The sequence below is a fragment of the Podarcis pityusensis genome (genome assembly GCF_964106645.2).
Source record: "Podarcis pityusensis genome assembly, chromosome: 12".
NCBI classification, from domain to species: domain Eukaryota; kingdom Metazoa; phylum Chordata; class Lepidosauria; order Squamata; family Lacertidae; genus Podarcis; species Podarcis pityusensis.
In genome coordinates this window covers 44174674-44192240 of record NC_138037.1, presented here as the reverse complement: position 1 = coordinate 44192240, position 17567 = coordinate 44174674, and the positions used below count along the sequence as shown (strand labels likewise).

General features: G+C 45.8%; 1 long non-coding RNA gene across 1 annotated transcript in view; it reads left to right on the top strand.

Annotated features, from left to right (window-relative positions):
• Positions 1-219: 219 nt before the first annotated feature.
• The window catches only part of LOC308459568, a 194028-nt gene continuing 176680 nt past the window's right edge, over positions 220-17567 (top strand). The window contains exon 1 of the long non-coding RNA XR_013978157.1: positions 220-352. This is a non-coding gene — a long non-coding RNA (uncharacterized lncRNA). The remainder of the gene's footprint in view (positions 353-17567) is intronic.

The following is a 17567-nucleotide window of genomic DNA, read 5'->3' as shown; positions in this document are numbered from 1 at the left end:
TGGTGTTGACTTTTAAAGCCCTAAACGGCCTCAGACCTGTATTCCTGAAGGAGCACCTCCACCTCCATTGTCCGACCCGGACACTGAGGTCCACCTCCGAGGGCCTTCTGGCAGCTCCCTCATTGCAAGAAGCGAAGCTACAGGGAACCAGGCGGGGGGGGGGGGCTTCTTGGTGGTGGCACCCATTCTGTGGAATAATAATAATAATAATTTATTATTTATACCCCGCCCATCTGGCTGGGCCTCCCCAGCCACTCTGGGCAGCTTCCATAGAAACCAAAAATACAGTAAAATATCACACGTTAAAAACTTCCCTGAACAGGGCTGCCTTAAGATGTCTTCTGAATGTCAGGTTTATCGCTTTGACATCTGCTGGAAGGGTGTTCCACAGGGCGGGCGCCACTACCGAGAAGGCCCTCTGCCTGGTTCCCTGTAGCTTTGCTTCTCGCAATGAGGGAACCGCCAGAAGGCCCTCGGCGCTGGACCTCAGCGTCCGGGCAGAACCATGGGGGTGGAGACGCTCCTTCAGGTATACTGGACCGAGGCCGTTTAGGGCTTTAAAGGTCAGCACCAACACTTTGAATGCCCTCCCATCAGATGTTAAGGAAATAAACAACTATCTGACTTTCTAAAAAGTCTTAGATGCTAAGGAGATGAGTAATTATATAACATTTAGGAAACATCTGAAGGCAGCCCTGTATAGGGAAGTTTTTAATGTTTGATGTTATATTATGTTTTTATATGTGCTGGAAGCCATCCAGAGTGGCTGGGTCAACCCAGTTAGATGGGTGGCATATAAACAACAACAACAACAACAACAACAACAACAACAACAACAGTAATTATCATCATTCCATTGACTCGGGTTAAGTACTTAATTCATTCCGGAGGTCCATTCTTAACCTGAAACTGTTCTTAACCTGAAGCACCACTTTAGCTAATGGGGCCTCCTGCTGCTGCCGCACCGCCGGAGCACGATTTCTGTTCTTATCCTGAAGCAAAGTTCTTAACCTGAAGCACTATTTCTGGGTTAGTGGAGTGTGTAACCTGAAGCGTATGTAACCCGAGGTACCACTGTAATGTAAAATGTAAGCTCTCTGTCAAGCGTCAGAGGATCCAACCCCCACAGCAGGATGCCAGGAACAGATAAGACAAGGAAGTTCTTACCAAATGCTTTTTATTCAATGTTCACACAGAGAGGCTTAGAAAGGCAGCCTCTTGGAGTAATGGTGTTGCTCTGAGTAAATCTCCCCTCCCCTTCTCTCCCACTTCCTCCTTCGTCATCCCTTCTATGGCTGGCGCTGAGGGCCTTTTGCTTCTGAGCCCTTTGCTCTCCTATTTTAAAGGCTTGCCGGGTTCTGGGAGATGGTGGGCTTGGAATGCTTTCTAGTGATAACGTGTCAGATAGCTGCTCCAGCTCTGCCTCCTCCTCCTCTCCCATTATTTCCAAGCTTTCCCCCTCATCTTCCTCTGAGCTGTGATCTCCCTCAAATCCATTGTAATTCTGAACTGTCTCCTTGTTCTCTGGAAGGTTCAGGCTGGGGAGGCGGTCTCCACTATTCCTCCTCTGCCCAGTCCCTGACACTCTCATGAGAACAGAAGGGGCACTTCCACGCTGCAGTTTTACAGTGGACTCAGTACTCCGCATGCATGCAATATTTTCGGCCAGGGACACGCCCAGCAGAAAGGAATCTCCAGAGGAGGAGGAATTAGCTGCACCCAAGTCTCCAAGAAGTAGGAGGCAGAGCAAGCGATTAGAGCAGAGGCAGGCCAGCAGGAGGCAGGGGAGGACGTGGCTTATATCTGGCCTTGGGAGTGGTCAGAAGCCAGTCGAGTCAACTGACTCTGATGGCGAAGGATGAGTTGTGGAAGCTTGGACTGCTGTAAGCCTGTTATTGAGAAATAAACCTCAGCTACTTAAACTGCCAACGTTCCGTGTCTTGTGTGGGAGAAGCGCTAAACCTGACATTTCCCCAGCATCTACACAGTGTGTCACCCACATCAAAATGCCATCCCATATACCGCCACTAGAGGCGGTTTTAAGGTAGCACAACCAGTGTGGTCGCGCTGGGTGCTGCACTGCAGAGGGCGCCACACCAATGCCATAAGACGCATTTTCTGCTTCAAAACCCCCACCAAGAAAGTATAACTTGGGCCTACTTTACCACTGCAGCACAGACTTTGAAATGGGCTCCACGCAGTTAAGGGGTAGCATGCATCTCTCTGCTCTCTTCCTCCCTTCAGAGTTTCACTCAGGCTCCCTTTGAAGCCCCATTCGTTGCAGCTGTGGTGTATATCTCATATTTCTTTCTGCTTACAGGTGCTTTATCTATGGAAGCCATATTTCCCCCAGGTGTCCATGCAGTTTCTCTAGTCCTTTCATCTCCCTGCTTGCTTAGTCTTGGGCGAACCAAGCAGAGAGGGAACCCAACAGATTCTGCAGAAGATGGAAAAACCAGCCTCTGCCACATAAGCATGGGGTTAATTATATTTATTGCACAAAAAGGGCATTATGTTTTACGCACTTCGGATGCTTTAGACATTGGCTTGTTGCAACTATTTCTCAGTTGGATGGAGACAATGGAAACTGGTGGTTTTTTAAAAAAGTAAGAGAATCTGCTTAATTATTAGGAGCAACAAACAAGAGCGTGATAGGTTCACCGTCAGGAGCATAACCTACCATAGATCATCATATTGTGCTTTATCTCTCTGCAGTTGTTGAGTCGGCTGCCAAAATAAGTTCCTGACAACACAGTATCTGAAGCTCTGCACCGTCCCAACTGTGGTAAAGGAAAACACGTTCCTGCTCTGTTGCTATGTACATTGGCAGGCACACGGTCTATCCAAAAAGCTGAGCTCAAAGCCCTCCAAAAACACCTGCCAGCAGACTGTTGGGAAACATTGCTTAAACAAATATATCTGCCAACTTTCCAGTGCTATCAATTCCTCTGTGCCAAAAAACAGGCATTATTTTAAACCAGGCATGATGGATAACAGGAATTGGGCCTGGATAGGGATGAGGCACAGAATGTGATTCAAATTGTGTCTATAATCGCCCTCAGAGTCACAACCATCTAAAGTACAGATGTCGCAGTATATAAAAGTGAATTGGGCCCAGCTTCTTCATAGAAATATACAGTCTTCTGGAGAGAATTGTTGGACCAGGAACAAGTTGAGGTTCTAAGTTCCCTTCTTTCACCATGGGAGAGTTGTCTTATATTTTGTACTGAGTTGTCCTAGCAGTCCTTGGATAACCCCAAAGGCGGGGGGGGGGGGGAGAGATTTATTTATGTATTTATTAAATATCTATACCACCCTTCATCCAAGAATCACAGGGTGGTTTACAATATAAAACACAAAAATACATACCATAGTAAATAACAAACTAAAACAACAACACCCCCCACACAATATATAAAGGGCCATAGATTGTTTAATTAGCCAAAGACCTGTCAAGTACAGGAGTTCCCCTCTCCCTTCTGGTAGCTCACCAATAAGAATTAACAAGCATCTGGTAGATTTATAGTCTTTTTATTACAGTATCATGTTGTGAGCACAGACCAGTATCTCTCTGCAAGGATAGCAGTTGCTCACTCTGACTCCTCCCCCTCCCCACTTCCACAGCAAGAAGCACACCAACAAGACAACCCTCTTCCTCTGCATCTCCTTTGTTCTTTGACACGCTCAGACCTCCAGGTTTGGGGGGAGGGAGGGGTTTCCCCCTACTCTCGATTGATGTATTGCCCAGCTGCTCCCTCCCTTCTGGTTGCTTAGCTACTATCTCATATCTCGGTAGCTCCGCTCTCAACTGTGCAGCTTCTGTCTCTGCCTGTCTCTCTGCTTCTGGAAACGCTGAGAATGGAGGGGGGGGGTAATATCCCATAATATCCTCTTATGAACTAAGCTGATCTGCCTGCTGCTGCATTCCCCAGCCTTCATCTTCAGAGTATTCCCTGACAAGGCCTGAGAGAAGGGGGATATTTTTGCCTGGTGCCTAAAGACAGATAAGGAAGGAGCCAGGCGAGCCTCCCTGGGGGGAGCATTCCACAAGCAGGGAGGAGGCGCCACAGAAAAGACCTGTTCTCGTGTCCCCACCCTCTGGACCTCTCACGGAGGAGAAACACAAATAAGGACCTCAGATGATGATCACAGAGTCTGGGTTGGTTCACATGGGGAGACACGGTCCTTGAGGTATTGCGGTCCTGAGGTTGCATACAAGATTAGGAGCTAGACTGGGATGGGGAACCTGTGGCCTGCCAGATGTTGCTGGACTCCAACACCCATCAGCTCCAGCCAACAAAGCTAATAGAGATAGTGGGAACTGCTGACCAATAACATCTGGAAAGCCACAAGTTTCTCACCCCATCCCTGTTGCAAGACAGTCAGGGAACATTAATCTTCCATGCAATCTAAAATCAAAGATGCATATTTTATGCCATCAGCATAAAGTTCTTTAAACTCTGCCTATGGGGGCGGAGGTCCGTATAGTTAAAGCTATGGTTTTCCCAGTAGTGATGTATGGAAGTGAGAGCTGGACCATAAAGAAGGCTGATCGCCGAAGAATTGATGCTTTTGAATTATGGTGCTGGAGGAGACTCTTGAGAGTCCCATGAACTGCAAGAAGATCAAACCTTTCCATTCTCAAGGAAATCAGCCCTGAGTGCTCACTGGAAGGACAGGTCCTGAAGCTGAGGCTCCAATACTTTGGCCACCTCATGAGAAGTGAAGACTCCCTGGAAAAGACCCTGATGTTGGGAAAGATGGAGGGCACAAGGAGAAGGGAACGACAGAGGACAAGATGGTTGGGCAGTGTTCTCAAAGCTACCAACATGAGTCTGACTAAACTGTGGGAGGCAGTGGAAGACAGGAGTGCCTGCCGTGCTCTAGTCCATGGGGTCTCGAAGAGTCAGACACAACTAAACGACTAAACCACAACAACAATTCCTGGAAGAAATATAGTTTTCCTAATCAGCATCTACAATGATGGACTCACATATATATTTTCAAAAATACAACTACTATCGCAACAAAATTGGGGCACAGTATCTTAAAATACAAACTTAACAAAGCAACACAGGGTTCCGGATTGTTTTATTATTGTGCAAGGAAGATTCTCAGTATCTTGGTCCCTCAGCCCATCTTTTAAAAGGATATGATTCAAGAACACAAAGAACACTCTGAACTGACTGAAAAATGCGACACCTTGGGATTATTCTTGACGTTTGAAGTTAAACAGATGTTTAGGAAAACAGATGTTTGCTGAGTTAGGTGGCAAAGTTCAGCACCTAGAAAGACTCACAAATGACAGTCTCTATATTCTATGCTTGGAACAAAGTTCCTTGCGCAACGACATACACGTAAATTACATCATCGTCATTTTGGAAAACAGATAGGGGGAAACAAAAAATCAAAGGGAAGTTTTTGGGTCTTCCCCCACCCACCCAACCTAAACTTGTGTTATTCCATTTACCACATCTGTAACCTGCATGTCTGGTTTAGAGCTTGGCTTGAATCTGTATCTTGTCTGCATTGGTCCATGCCTTCCTGTAAAATCTATCTACGGCTCTGATGGTTTATTCTGCCTCCAGCAGAACCAATTGAGCAGAAGCAGCACGTGCATGGGGGCAAGTCTATCTTGATTGCCAGCCTGATGGACAGGAGAAAATCCACATTAACCTCATTCCTTGAAGAAGGAAAATCTGATCTTAGTATCCTGACACCTGACTTTGCATTCCCCCCCCCCCAATGTGGTTAGCCAATAGTGGAAAAAGCATTCCACACACCCTCCCCCCATTTTTCAGTTTCCTTCCTCCCATCCTTCAGCAGTTTTGAGTATATGTACCATTATTTGTAATTTAATAAAGTTTTTAAATGGGTTATTATTTACCAGCTACGGTACATAACATGAAGATGAATTGAGCTCCGTGCACAGAATGTGAAAAAACAACATGTGGCTTTTTGCAAGTATGTAATTTCATCTGGAAACGTTTAGTTCCATCCCATCCTGTCCAACAAAAATCAATAGGATTGTTGCCTCTTGACTTCAGAATAAATCTCCAGATAACCTAAAGGCTCCCACGTTCTAGCCACAATTCCATGCTTCAGCACGAATGTAACATTATGCATAATAAGGAATCATTTGATACCTCTTCCGCCCTTTTTTGAGGGGTAAAATTGCACAGGTCAAGCCATGACAGCATTCTTGAACCATTTTCATGGTCTCAAATAGTCTTCAGCACAAATCTGGGCAACACTTCCTTCAAGATCATCACACCATGGAACCATAGAAGCGATAGGAAGAAACCAATAGAAGGAATCTGGTTGCTTCTGCGAATTGACCTGGACAGAATAGAACGTAGGTGGCCAAAGTGGTGCCCTCTAGATGTTGTGGACTACAATTCCCATCATCTCTCACCATTGGCTCTGCGCTCTAGGGCTGATGGGAACAGCAGTCCACGACATCCAAGGATACCACATTGGCTAAGGCTAAAAAAATGTAGTATAAACACTGACAACTGGGAAACACTGGCCTATGAGTGCTCCAGTTAGAGAACAGCCTTTACCAAAGGTGTCATGGGCTTTGAAGACACTCGAACTCAGGATGCAAGGGAGAAACGTGCTAAGAGGAAGGCACGCTTGGCAAATCCACACCGGGATCAACTCCCGTCCAGAAACCAATGTCCCCACTGTGGAAGGACGTGGGAATCCAGAATTGGCCTCCACAGTCACTTACGGACTCATTGTTAAAACTGTGTTTTTGGAAGACAATCTTACTCAGCTAGGAGTGATCGCCAAAGATCCCAGCTTAGAATGTGATCCTGGTGATGCTGAATCCCTGTTTTTCATATGAAAGACATTACGAACACAATGTGATGAAAGGAAGCCGCTTGTTTTGCTTAACAAACTGGGTATTGTTCCCTGTGGTATATAATAATAATAATTTATTATTTATACCCCGCCCATCTGGCTGGGTTTCCCCAGCCACTCTGGGCGGCTTCCAACACAATATTAAAATACAATAATCTATTAAATATTAAAAGCTTCCCTAAACAGGGCTGCCTGTTCCAACAAAGCATACAATGTCCCCCAACGGGTCAGTGATATGCAGAAGAAAGAGAGAGATATACTTTAAACGGGATAAGTGAGTTAGCATGAAGAAGGCACATGCAACAGGCTGCAATCCAATATGTGCTTCACTGAGAATAAGTCTCATTGAATTCAGTAGGACTTCTGAGTAGACATGCATTAGTTGTTACAGTGCAATCCTACACAGGTCACCCTGGACTCATTCGGGAGGAAGGATGGGATATAAATTGAATGAATGAATAAACCGACTACTCGGAAGTAAGTCCCACTGAGTTAATGGGACTTACGCCTTGGTGTGGCCTTCTAACTGCTGCTGGACCTCAACTCCCATAATCCCTAACCATTGGTCATGTTCACTGGTAGTCTTTGGAATTAAGAGTCCCACAGCATTTGGTTTCGTCTGCTGTGCACCAAATGAATGTCCTAACTCCACTGATATTTATTTATATGTGTGGCGCTGTGGGTTAAACCACAGAGCCTAGGACTTGTTGATCAGAAGGTCAGCAGTTCGAATCCCCGCGACAGGGTGAGCTCCCGTTGCTTGGTCCCTGCTCCTGTCAACCTAGCAGTTTGAAAGCACGTCAAAGTGCAAGTAGATAAATAGGTACCACTCTGGTGGGAAGGTAAACGGTGTTTCCGTGCGCTGCTCTGGTTCACCATGACGCAGAAGCTGTACGCTGGCTCCCTCGGCCAATAAAGCGAGATGAGTGCCGCAACCCCAGAGTCAGTCATGACTGGACCTAACGGTCAGGGGTCCCTTTACCTTTACCTTTACATATTTATAGTCTCTGGCCCAAAGATGATGATGATGACGCCACCCATCTGTCTGGGTCACCCCAGTCACTTTGGGCAGCTCCCAAAGAAAATATTAAAAACACAATAAAACATCAACCACTAAAAGCTTCCCAGAACAGAGCTGCCTGCAGATGTCTTCTAAAAGTCAAATAGTTGTTTATCTGTTGATCTGATGTTCCACGGGGAGGGTGAACAAAGTAATGAGACAGCAAACAACATTTTAAAACATTAAGTGCAATAAAATAACGTAACGTTTTAAAAACAACTTGAAAGAGAGCAAAAGCCAGAAATAAAACATATCAGCAGTGTGATCCTATACACATTTAAGTCAGCAGCAACAGTAAGACCAGCAATAAAAGTAGAATCTGTTATATTCTAGGGATGACAAAAAGGATGTTTAGTTGTTACCCAGAAGCACTGAAGGCGAGTTCCAGAAATGAGTAAGGAAGCCCATCATAGGTGGTTAACAAAAACTTCCCCTCCACCCTAGCCAACATTGTCTCAGTGCTTGGAATTATGGGAGTTCTGAAGCATCTGAAAGTTCTCCAGGTGTTGTTGGACTATAACTCCCATCAGCCCAAGCCAGCTTGACCAATGATTAGGTATGATGGGAATTGCAGTCCAGTAGCATGGGGGGACGGGGACGCGGGTGGCGCTGTGGGTTAAACCACAGAGCCTAGGGCTTGCTGATAAGAAGGTCGGCGGTTCAAATCCCCACAATGGGGTGAGCTCCTGTTGCTCGGTCCCTGCTCCTGCCAACCTAGCAGTTCAAAAGCACGTCAAAGTGCAAGTAGATAAATAGGTACCACTCCGGCGGGAAGCTAAAAGGCGTTTCCGTGCGCTGCTCTGGTTTGCCAGAAGCGGCTTAGTCATGCTGGCCACATGACTGAGAAGCTGTACGCTGGCTCCCTCGGCCAATAAACCGAGATGAGCGCCGCAACCCCAGAGTCGGCCACGACTGGACCTAATGGTCAGGGGTCCCTTTAGCTTTACCTTTAGCATTTGGGGGCTACATTTTAAAATCTACCTAGAAATAAGCACCTTTGAGTTCGATGGGGCTTAATCCTGGGTAAGTGGTGCAGTCTAAGACTGTAATCCTAAAAGGGAGTAATAATCAAGTATAGTCATACCTCATGTTGCGAACGCTGCAGGTTACGCCTTTTCAGATTGCGTCCCGCGGCAACCCGGAAGTACTGGAAAGGGTTACTTCTGGGTTTCACCGCTCGCGCAGGCACGCAAAATAACGTCATGTGCATGCGCAGAAGCAGCGAATCGTGACCCTCGCGTGCACAGAAGCAGGTTGCGTTCCTTTCAGGTTGCGAACGGGGCTCCGGAACGGATCCTGTTCGCAACCAGAGGTACCACTGTAAGCATGTTTTGGATTTATTTATTTTGGTCCCGCTGACGTGTGCAGAGGAGGACAGCCGAGATGATCAAGGCGTTTTGGCATCACCAAGATTACTGGCAATGTTTGTAAAGCTGCTGTTACTAAAGAAAAATCATTTTGATACCCATTGTACTAAGGCCAACATGAACAAGCCTGAAGTCCAAAGGTCTTGGTGTGCTAATCTGTGGGTACTTTATCTTGTGTGATATGTACTCCTTTGGGCTGATAGGAAGGCTGCAATATCTCTGTGGGGCCATTGAGTGGCCTTGCTTTTATAGAACTGGCTGGCTGACTGCATAGAAACTCATAATGTTTACATTTCTTGCCTTAGAAAGCTGCAATATGACCTGTTATTGAACTGTGATTAATTTTCGTTGATTGAAACATGCCAAAGCACGTGTGTATGTGTGTGTGTGTTTTTACACACACAAAATCACACATGTACTCTCAGTAACCAACTCTGGAGATCTCTCTACAAGGAGATCTCCATTTCAATCTGATGACCCTATCCCTTAAACCAGGGGTCAGTAACCTTTTCAGCCATGGGCTGGTCCACCATCCCTTAGACCATGTGGTGGGTTGGACTATATTTTTTTGGGGGGGGGGGGGAATGAATGAATTCCTATGCCCCAGAGATGCATTTTAAATAAAAGCACACATTCTACTCATGTAAAAACACGCTGATTCCTGGACCGTCTGCGGGCCGGATTGAGAAGGCGATTGGGCCGCATCCTGCCCCCGGGCCTTAGGTTGCCTATCCCTGCCTTAAACAGAAGATAAATTAGTTATCTCCTACCTATATGCAAGTCTTTCTACTGATGGCCAGTGTTCATAATTATTTCTGGAGTGCTTGTTTCTTTGTGTTTAATGCTTCCTCGTGAAATTGTCTTTTGACAGGGAACACATTGCTAGCTTGCCGTTTTGAAATACTGTAGCTCCTATAAAAATTTGATGACTGAAGGCCAGGGGTTATGGGAGTTTTGTTCAGCCACGCATGGATGGAACTGGGTTGAGTATCCCAGCCATAGATATTTTGCTCAGACTAAGTGGTTGTTTTGACAGGGATTGAGGATTATGAAATGACTGAGGACAAATGTATTAAAAGGTAAGTTTTGGTCTGTGGGAACTTTTCATAGGCTGAAGAAAAGGAAAATTCTGCAGCTGCTGGACAATTTACACAGATATTTAGATGGACGTTAATAGTTATGCCACAATATACTTTCTTACCACCATCACCATCAACAACAAATGATCTCCATCAATATATATCTCATGTGCTCCTAGGTTTACTAATTTGGATGAAATGCAGAGATCGCTTGTCTTTTTTTAAAGGGCACACAGAGTCACGCATTAAAGGGGCGGCCAAACCTCTGGGAAATCACAGGGCACAGATAGCCTTGCCGCCACAGATGCCACTTCTGTAGGCTCATCGGGAGCATTTTCGGGCCAGGACAGCGATTACTTTATTGAAGCAATCCGTGTGCGACTAGGTAGCAAAGAACACTATGTGCTTAAGCAAAAACCCAATCCCCCAATCTCATTTTTCCATAAACACGACTGGGCAACAGAGACATAACTCTTTTTAATGCTGTCTCGATGACTTCATTTGCTAAACATTCCAAAGCTCACCAGAGATCATGTGATTCACTCTGCTTCACTCAATCTGGAAACTGATCTGTCCTTTTGATTCGGTAACAGCGGAAAGGTCATTTATCAAAATTCCACAAGGAGTGCATCTATGGAGGCACAACAGCCCTGAAGGCAGGTTTTGTTCTCTTCCTTATAATCCTCTCCAGTCACTGTATATTTCCAAACAAATACCTACATTCATATGCTTCAGCAGCAAGTCCGATGATATGAATACTCTTTCTCTATATGAATATATTAATCGGTATCATACTGATTCAGGCGATTGTTCCATCTGGCTCATTATGGTCCATGCCAGAGGTCACCAACCTTTTATGGGCCCGGGCGCACATCAGAAAATGTAAGAAACCACCAGCCATGTGAACTACAAAATTTCATATGGGGGAAACTGGTGATGTTCACAACCCACCAACTCCTGCAAACAAGCAAAACACCTATACATACCATAGACAAAAAAAAGCAGGTAATATCTCCCCCTCAAAGGCAACTCACACAACAAAAAGCCCCCCAAACCAGTGGTGTAGCATGGGTTGCCAGTGCCCGGGGCCACATGGAGAGGTAGGTGGGAGGGAGGGAAACAGACTGAGTATGTATGCACATTTACCTGCCTAATGTCACCCAGGAGATTGCAGCCACAAAGATAACATAAGAAGAGTTGTTCCATTGTTTGGAGAAGCCATTTTCAACGGAGCCCAGTGACAGAAGTGCACAGCTGTATTGAGGCAGCACCGGGTGTCGATATTTTGTGCCCCTAACCATTTTGCGCCAGGGCAACTGTCCCTGTGCCCCACTCCCTGCAAAGCCGCTGCCCAAAACTCAACTCTACGAAAAGAAAATGAAAAGTTTGGAGAGGCAGCAGCCACTGGTCAGAACCAAGCAGATGGTCTGAGGGCCAGCTGAATGCCACAAGCACCATGTTGAGCACTCCAGGCAGCAACTCCCTAGGTCATGGGTCAGCAAACTAAGGCCTGCGGGCCAGATCAGGCCCAATTGCCTTCTGGATCCGGCTTGTGGACAGTCCGGGAATCGCTGCGTGGATCGCCAGAGCGCGCACTTTCCCTCTCCCTCACACGGCGGCGCTGGCGCCTCTTCCCTCCCTCCTCCTGGCTTCACCCTGCCCTGCCTAGAGGAGGAAGAGGGCTGGGCTTTGTTGGTGCCAGCAGCAGCGCTCGAGTGGCCGCCATTTTAAGCAGCCCCTCTCCAGAGCCCTTTCACGTGCTGCTCATCATCCCTCCTCCGCCGCCGCCGCCAGCCCCTGCCACCGGGGCTCATGGTGCTCTTGTATCATCCCCCCCCAAAAAAATATAGTCCGGCCTCCCACAAGGTCTGAGGGACAGTGAACTGGCCCCCTGCTGAAAAAGTTTGCTGACCCCTGCCCTAGGTTGTCCAGACAAACTCTCCTTAAGCTCATCTGGTGGACTGAGCAGACATGTTGTAGAGGGAAGTGAGGGGCAGATGGGGCTCATCAGCCTGGGAAGGTAGCCCATCTAGGAATATCTTCAGGAGAGGAAAGGCCTAAGGAGTAAACCCTTCACAAACCCAAAGTCAAGTCCCTAAGATGGTTGGATGGCACCTTGTAGGCCTCCTTCTGGCAACTCCTGCAGGTGGTGGCAAATGTTTTGCTCTGCTTTCCTTTGGACCACCTCAGTGAATCTGGGGGTGTCTTGCGGTCTGGGCATTTCAGGACCTCCATGCACACTGCCCAGGTTTGCAGCCTGGAGAGGTCACTTTGGTGCTGCTAACACAGCCCCCCCCCCAAAAAAAACCAACTCAGGAGGCAGCAGTTATGAGTTCCGAGTCTCTGCAGCCACAGCAAGTTCTGTGATTCTACAGTGCTTTGACTTCACCTCCAGAGGCACACTCCATTGTCCCTTAAGACAGGCAGATCATAGAATCATAGAAGCACATGCATGTAGACTTGTGGCAGAATTGTGTAGGAGAGGGCAAAGTCTGCCCTCATGTTTCATTCAGCTCATGGATGCTCAAGACAAGCACCTGAAAAGGGCTTGTTTGAGCTAAGGATAGAAATTGTGCCATATTTAGCCACATGCTCGTCTACAGGAGAAAATGAAGGTGGTATTAAGAAGGATGCACTGTACTCGCTTCTTTGTAAAAAACAATAATAATGTTTTTAAAACAACAACAGCCCTGTCCCACCTTGCCTCAATCCACATTGCATTTTAAATGGGACATGGGCCATTTGATCTGAGAAATGCACAGTACAGTACTTAAAATATTCTTCCCTTTGGGCCTCCTCTAGACTGCAAGAGAGTAATAACTTCTTGAGCTTCAAAACAACTTGTGCTGGGAGTTGAATTGGGTCAGGGCCCAACAGCAGCTCCAAGTCAAACAAGCCCACCAAATGCCCAGTATACCTTTTCCTGCGGTTTTAAAAGTTGGCCCACTTTATCGTAGCTCACTTCCTCTTTCCATGCTCTCTGCTCTGAAGTCAGAAGAGGAAAGAGCAGGGCATCAAACACTTGGCAGATCTGTACAAAACAATCATACTGTTGCTAAGGCTTGGGATCTCATAAGCCCAGAAGAAGTGATCCACTTTTGGAATATTTTGCCCACTCAGTCACTTAGATCTGGGGAACTGGCATTTCTGAATGGGCAACATAATGGTCATTTCACAGTTGAAAGAAATTGTTTCTTTTGAGTGGCGGCACCTATATTTTGAAACTCCCTGCCCATTCATTATGCCACAGATGCTGTTTGGGTTTTGGAGCCTGCTAAAACTCTTTTGGTTGCAGCAAGCCTACTGAGGCATGTGATTTTGACAGACGGTTTTAACAAGTTTAAAGGTTTTAAAATTTTATTATTTATTTTAAAATGTTTGACACAACTTCATTTTAATGTTTGCTCTTTTAAAATTGGTATTTTTTTAATGAATATTTTAGACAACCTGTTTTAGACAACCCTCAGAGGTCTTCTGTTCTACTAAAACCAATAAACAAAACAAAAGCGGTATATAAAAGGTAAAGGAACCCCTGACCATAAGGTCCAGTTGTGACCGACTCTGGGGTTGCGGCACTCATCTCACTTTACTGGCCGAGGGAGCCTGCGTACAGCTTCCGGGTCATGTGGCCAGCATGACTAAGCCGGTTCTGGCGAACCAGAGCAGCGCTTGGAAACACCGTTTACCTTCCCATTGGAGCGGTACCTATTTATCTACTTGCACTTTGAGGTGCTTTCGAACTGCTAGGTTGGCAGGAGCAGGGGCAGAGCAACGGGAGCTCACCCTGTCACAGGGATTCAAACCGCCGACCTTCTGATCAGCGAGCCCTAGCCTCTGTGGTTTAGACCACAACGCCACCCGCATCCCAGAAGGGGTGTGTACATTTTGTTAAATAAATACGTAAATAAATAAACAGAAAGTGTACCAGTAAGGCCTGTGCCACAAATGGTAGCAAAGAAGAGAAACAGCTGGAAGAGATTTTTGCAGACCAAACACAACCAGTCACCTGGGGAACCAATTTCTGTGAGTGGTCAGCAGCACTTGTTTCTAATCTCCAGTTGTTAAAAAAACAAAACAAAAACAAAAAAAACCTGCTCTAAATTTGCCTGAATTCAGAACAAGAATTCTAAGTAAATGCCTGCCAGTCTGAACCTGGTCTCTTCTATTACAAAATTGCCAGTGTTATCAGAAATCAGTAACCAATGTTACTTATAACTACATATTGTTTCTCTCCCCCTCCCCACCTCTGAAAGAAGAAGAAGAAGAAGAAGAAGAAGAAGAAGAAGAAGAAGAAGAAGAAGAAATGGGGGTGTGGGAAACTAAGGGTTATTTTACCAATACTGGAAGAAAATATGCTTAAAACTTCAGTCAGCCATACTTCTTCTGGGTACCAAAGTTCACAGTTTTCCTTGAGGTTCTTCTAGCTGAATTCTTTTCCTTTATGGCATCAAGTTATTTAAAGGACAGAAAACCCATTTGAGTAGGAAAAGAAGTTTTAAATGGTCCCCGGGCATTTATTTCAGTGTTTAGGTAAGGAAAGTGTACTGGAGAAGGAAGGGAAAGTACTGTAGGAGGGAATGGTGGGCTTGAAACAAAGAAATTTAGGGTTCAGATCTTCTCCTAGCTGCAGCCCTTGGAAGAATTCCAGATCACCATCCATCCAAGTGAAATTGACATACCACATTGCAGTTTTAAGTATAAAATCCAATGCTGCCCAGTGCCAAGTTGGTCTGCCATAAAACCTCAATAGTCCACAATTTGATTATGCAGGAGGGCATCAACCTAGCATGTATTATCAAGACCTGGGTGGATGACCTGGGCCTGGGACAAACTGATGTCTCTGTTGTGTCTTCCAAAGTTCTTGCTGCAGCACCAACTTAAGTTCTGTCATTGAGGGGAGAGTTTCGGGCATGATGGCGTCATCATCTGCTATGCCAGAAGTTGCCAACCTTTGAATTCCACGGCCACCATTGGATTTTTCAATGAATGCTGTAGGTGTCACCCATTCTGGTCACATCTTTGCCTCCTCTCAGTGGATCGGTGCCACCCTCCCTAGATACAGAAAGAGAGAACGTGTGCACGAAAGCACTTCACTTTCCCTAAGGAATCTGTGTAAAAGTTGCAGCCAGTAGAATTAATCTGAACCTTGATGTTATGTACTGAGTTGAATAGGATCCAAAATGCAGCAGTCTGATTGGTCCTAGAACAATAGGATTCAGAACGCAGCACTCTGATTGGTCCTAAAACAATAGGACCCAGAATACAGCAGTCTGGTTGGTCCGCAGGAGCCACCCAATCCAGCTCCAGGTGGAAGTGAATCCGCAACCTGATTGGCCTACAGGAGAATCCTGGAATTAGCCAATCATGTGGGGCCCATTGTGTAAATAATGTATATAAAGCAGACATTCTGGGAGAACTTCCATTCCTCCTCACCACTATGAGCTGAATAAAGAGCATGAAATCCACTCTCAACTCCGAGTATATTTCACTTGAAAATCACATAGAGCTGAAAGAGGAAGTAGGAAAGAAGGCCACACTTCCAACTTCCTCTTCCGGCTTTGTGTACTTTTCAGTGGAGGAAAGGGAAAATAACCACCCTCATCACCTCATGACCAAGAGGACAGTAAGTGTGGGGGCTCAAGACACAGGACCTTTCTAAATCCCTGCATTAAAAGGCTAGATGCTTTTTGTTTAATGTTCAGTTCATGGCTATGTGTAATTCTTGCTGGGCTTTATCAGTGTACTGCTGATATGCTAAGTGGCATTATGAGTTGTGTTTTTTCCTTTCTTTCCCCAAAGTGCCTGAAGATGGATTTACATTACATGCCAGACTCTAAAGGCATCCTTGGAACACTTACATATTTTTCTTGGTGTAAATAATTGGAGTAGCGTCAATTGTGTCAGCGATCTGTTTACCCAGGATACAACAAACACTGCAGGGGAACCATAACTGTCACATTACTAAGGTGCATTAATAAAATGACGTGAGTGTGTACGCTAAGTTTGTATGCTGTGGTTCAAAGTTGTATTTGTGTCTTTTTTAAAATGTTTGCCAGCCTTTGCAAAGCTTAGGCTCAGCCAGGAGGGCTGTTTGCCTTCTAGTTGAGCATCAGGTTTGAGGAACACAAACAAGGGCAAAGCAAATGTATGTTGACAATAAGACAAATGCGGAGAGGAAATAAATAAATGTGTCAACATGTTGCTAAAATAATGGAAAGAAATTATAAATTGCTTCTTAGTAAACATCTATCAATCATGGGTGAACGCTGAGCAGTGTGGCACAGTGGTTAGTGTCAGGCTAGAACCATGGGACAGGAGAACCGGGTTCAAATCCTGAATCAGTCATGAAGTGCACTGGGTGATCTTGGGCCAGTCACTCTCTATCAGCCAATAATAATAATAATAATAATAATAATAATAATAATAATAATTTATTATTTATACCCTGCCCATCTGGCTGGGCTTCCCCAGCCACTCTGGGCGGCTTCCAACAAAATATTAAAATACTGTAATACATTAAACATTAAAAGTTTCCCTAAACAGGGCTGCCTTCAGATGTCTTCTAAAAGTCTGGTAGTTGTTTTTCTCTTTGACATCTGGTGGGAGGGCGTTCCACAGGGCGGGTGCCACTACCAAGAAGGCTCTCTGCCTGGTTCTCTTCCCTGTAACTTGGCTTCTCGCAATGAGGGAACTGCCAGAAGGTCCTCAGTGCTGAACCTCAGCATCCGGGTAGAACGATGGGGGTGGAGACGCTCCTTCAGATATACTGGACCGAGGCCGTTTAGGGCTTTAAAGGTCAGCACCAACACTTCGTGCTCGGAAACGTACTGGGAGCCAATGTAGGTCTTTCAAGACCGGTGTTATATGGTCTCGGCGGCCACTCCCAGTCACCAGTCTGGCTGCCGCGTTCTGGATTAGTTGTATTTTCCAGGTAGCCCCATGTAGAGTGCATTGCAGCAGTCCAAGCAGGAGATAACCAGAGCATGCACCACTCTGGCAAGGCAGTCTGCAGGTAGATAGGGTCTCAGCCTGCATACCAGATGGAGCTGGTAAACAGCCTAAACTACAACGCAGGATTGTTGTGAAGATAAAATGGAGAGGAAGGAAACTATGTACACCGCCATCTTGAACTCTTTGGAGGTAGTAATAATAAATAAAGGGTTGTATCCAACTAAGTTTTCCTCTGAGTGAGGA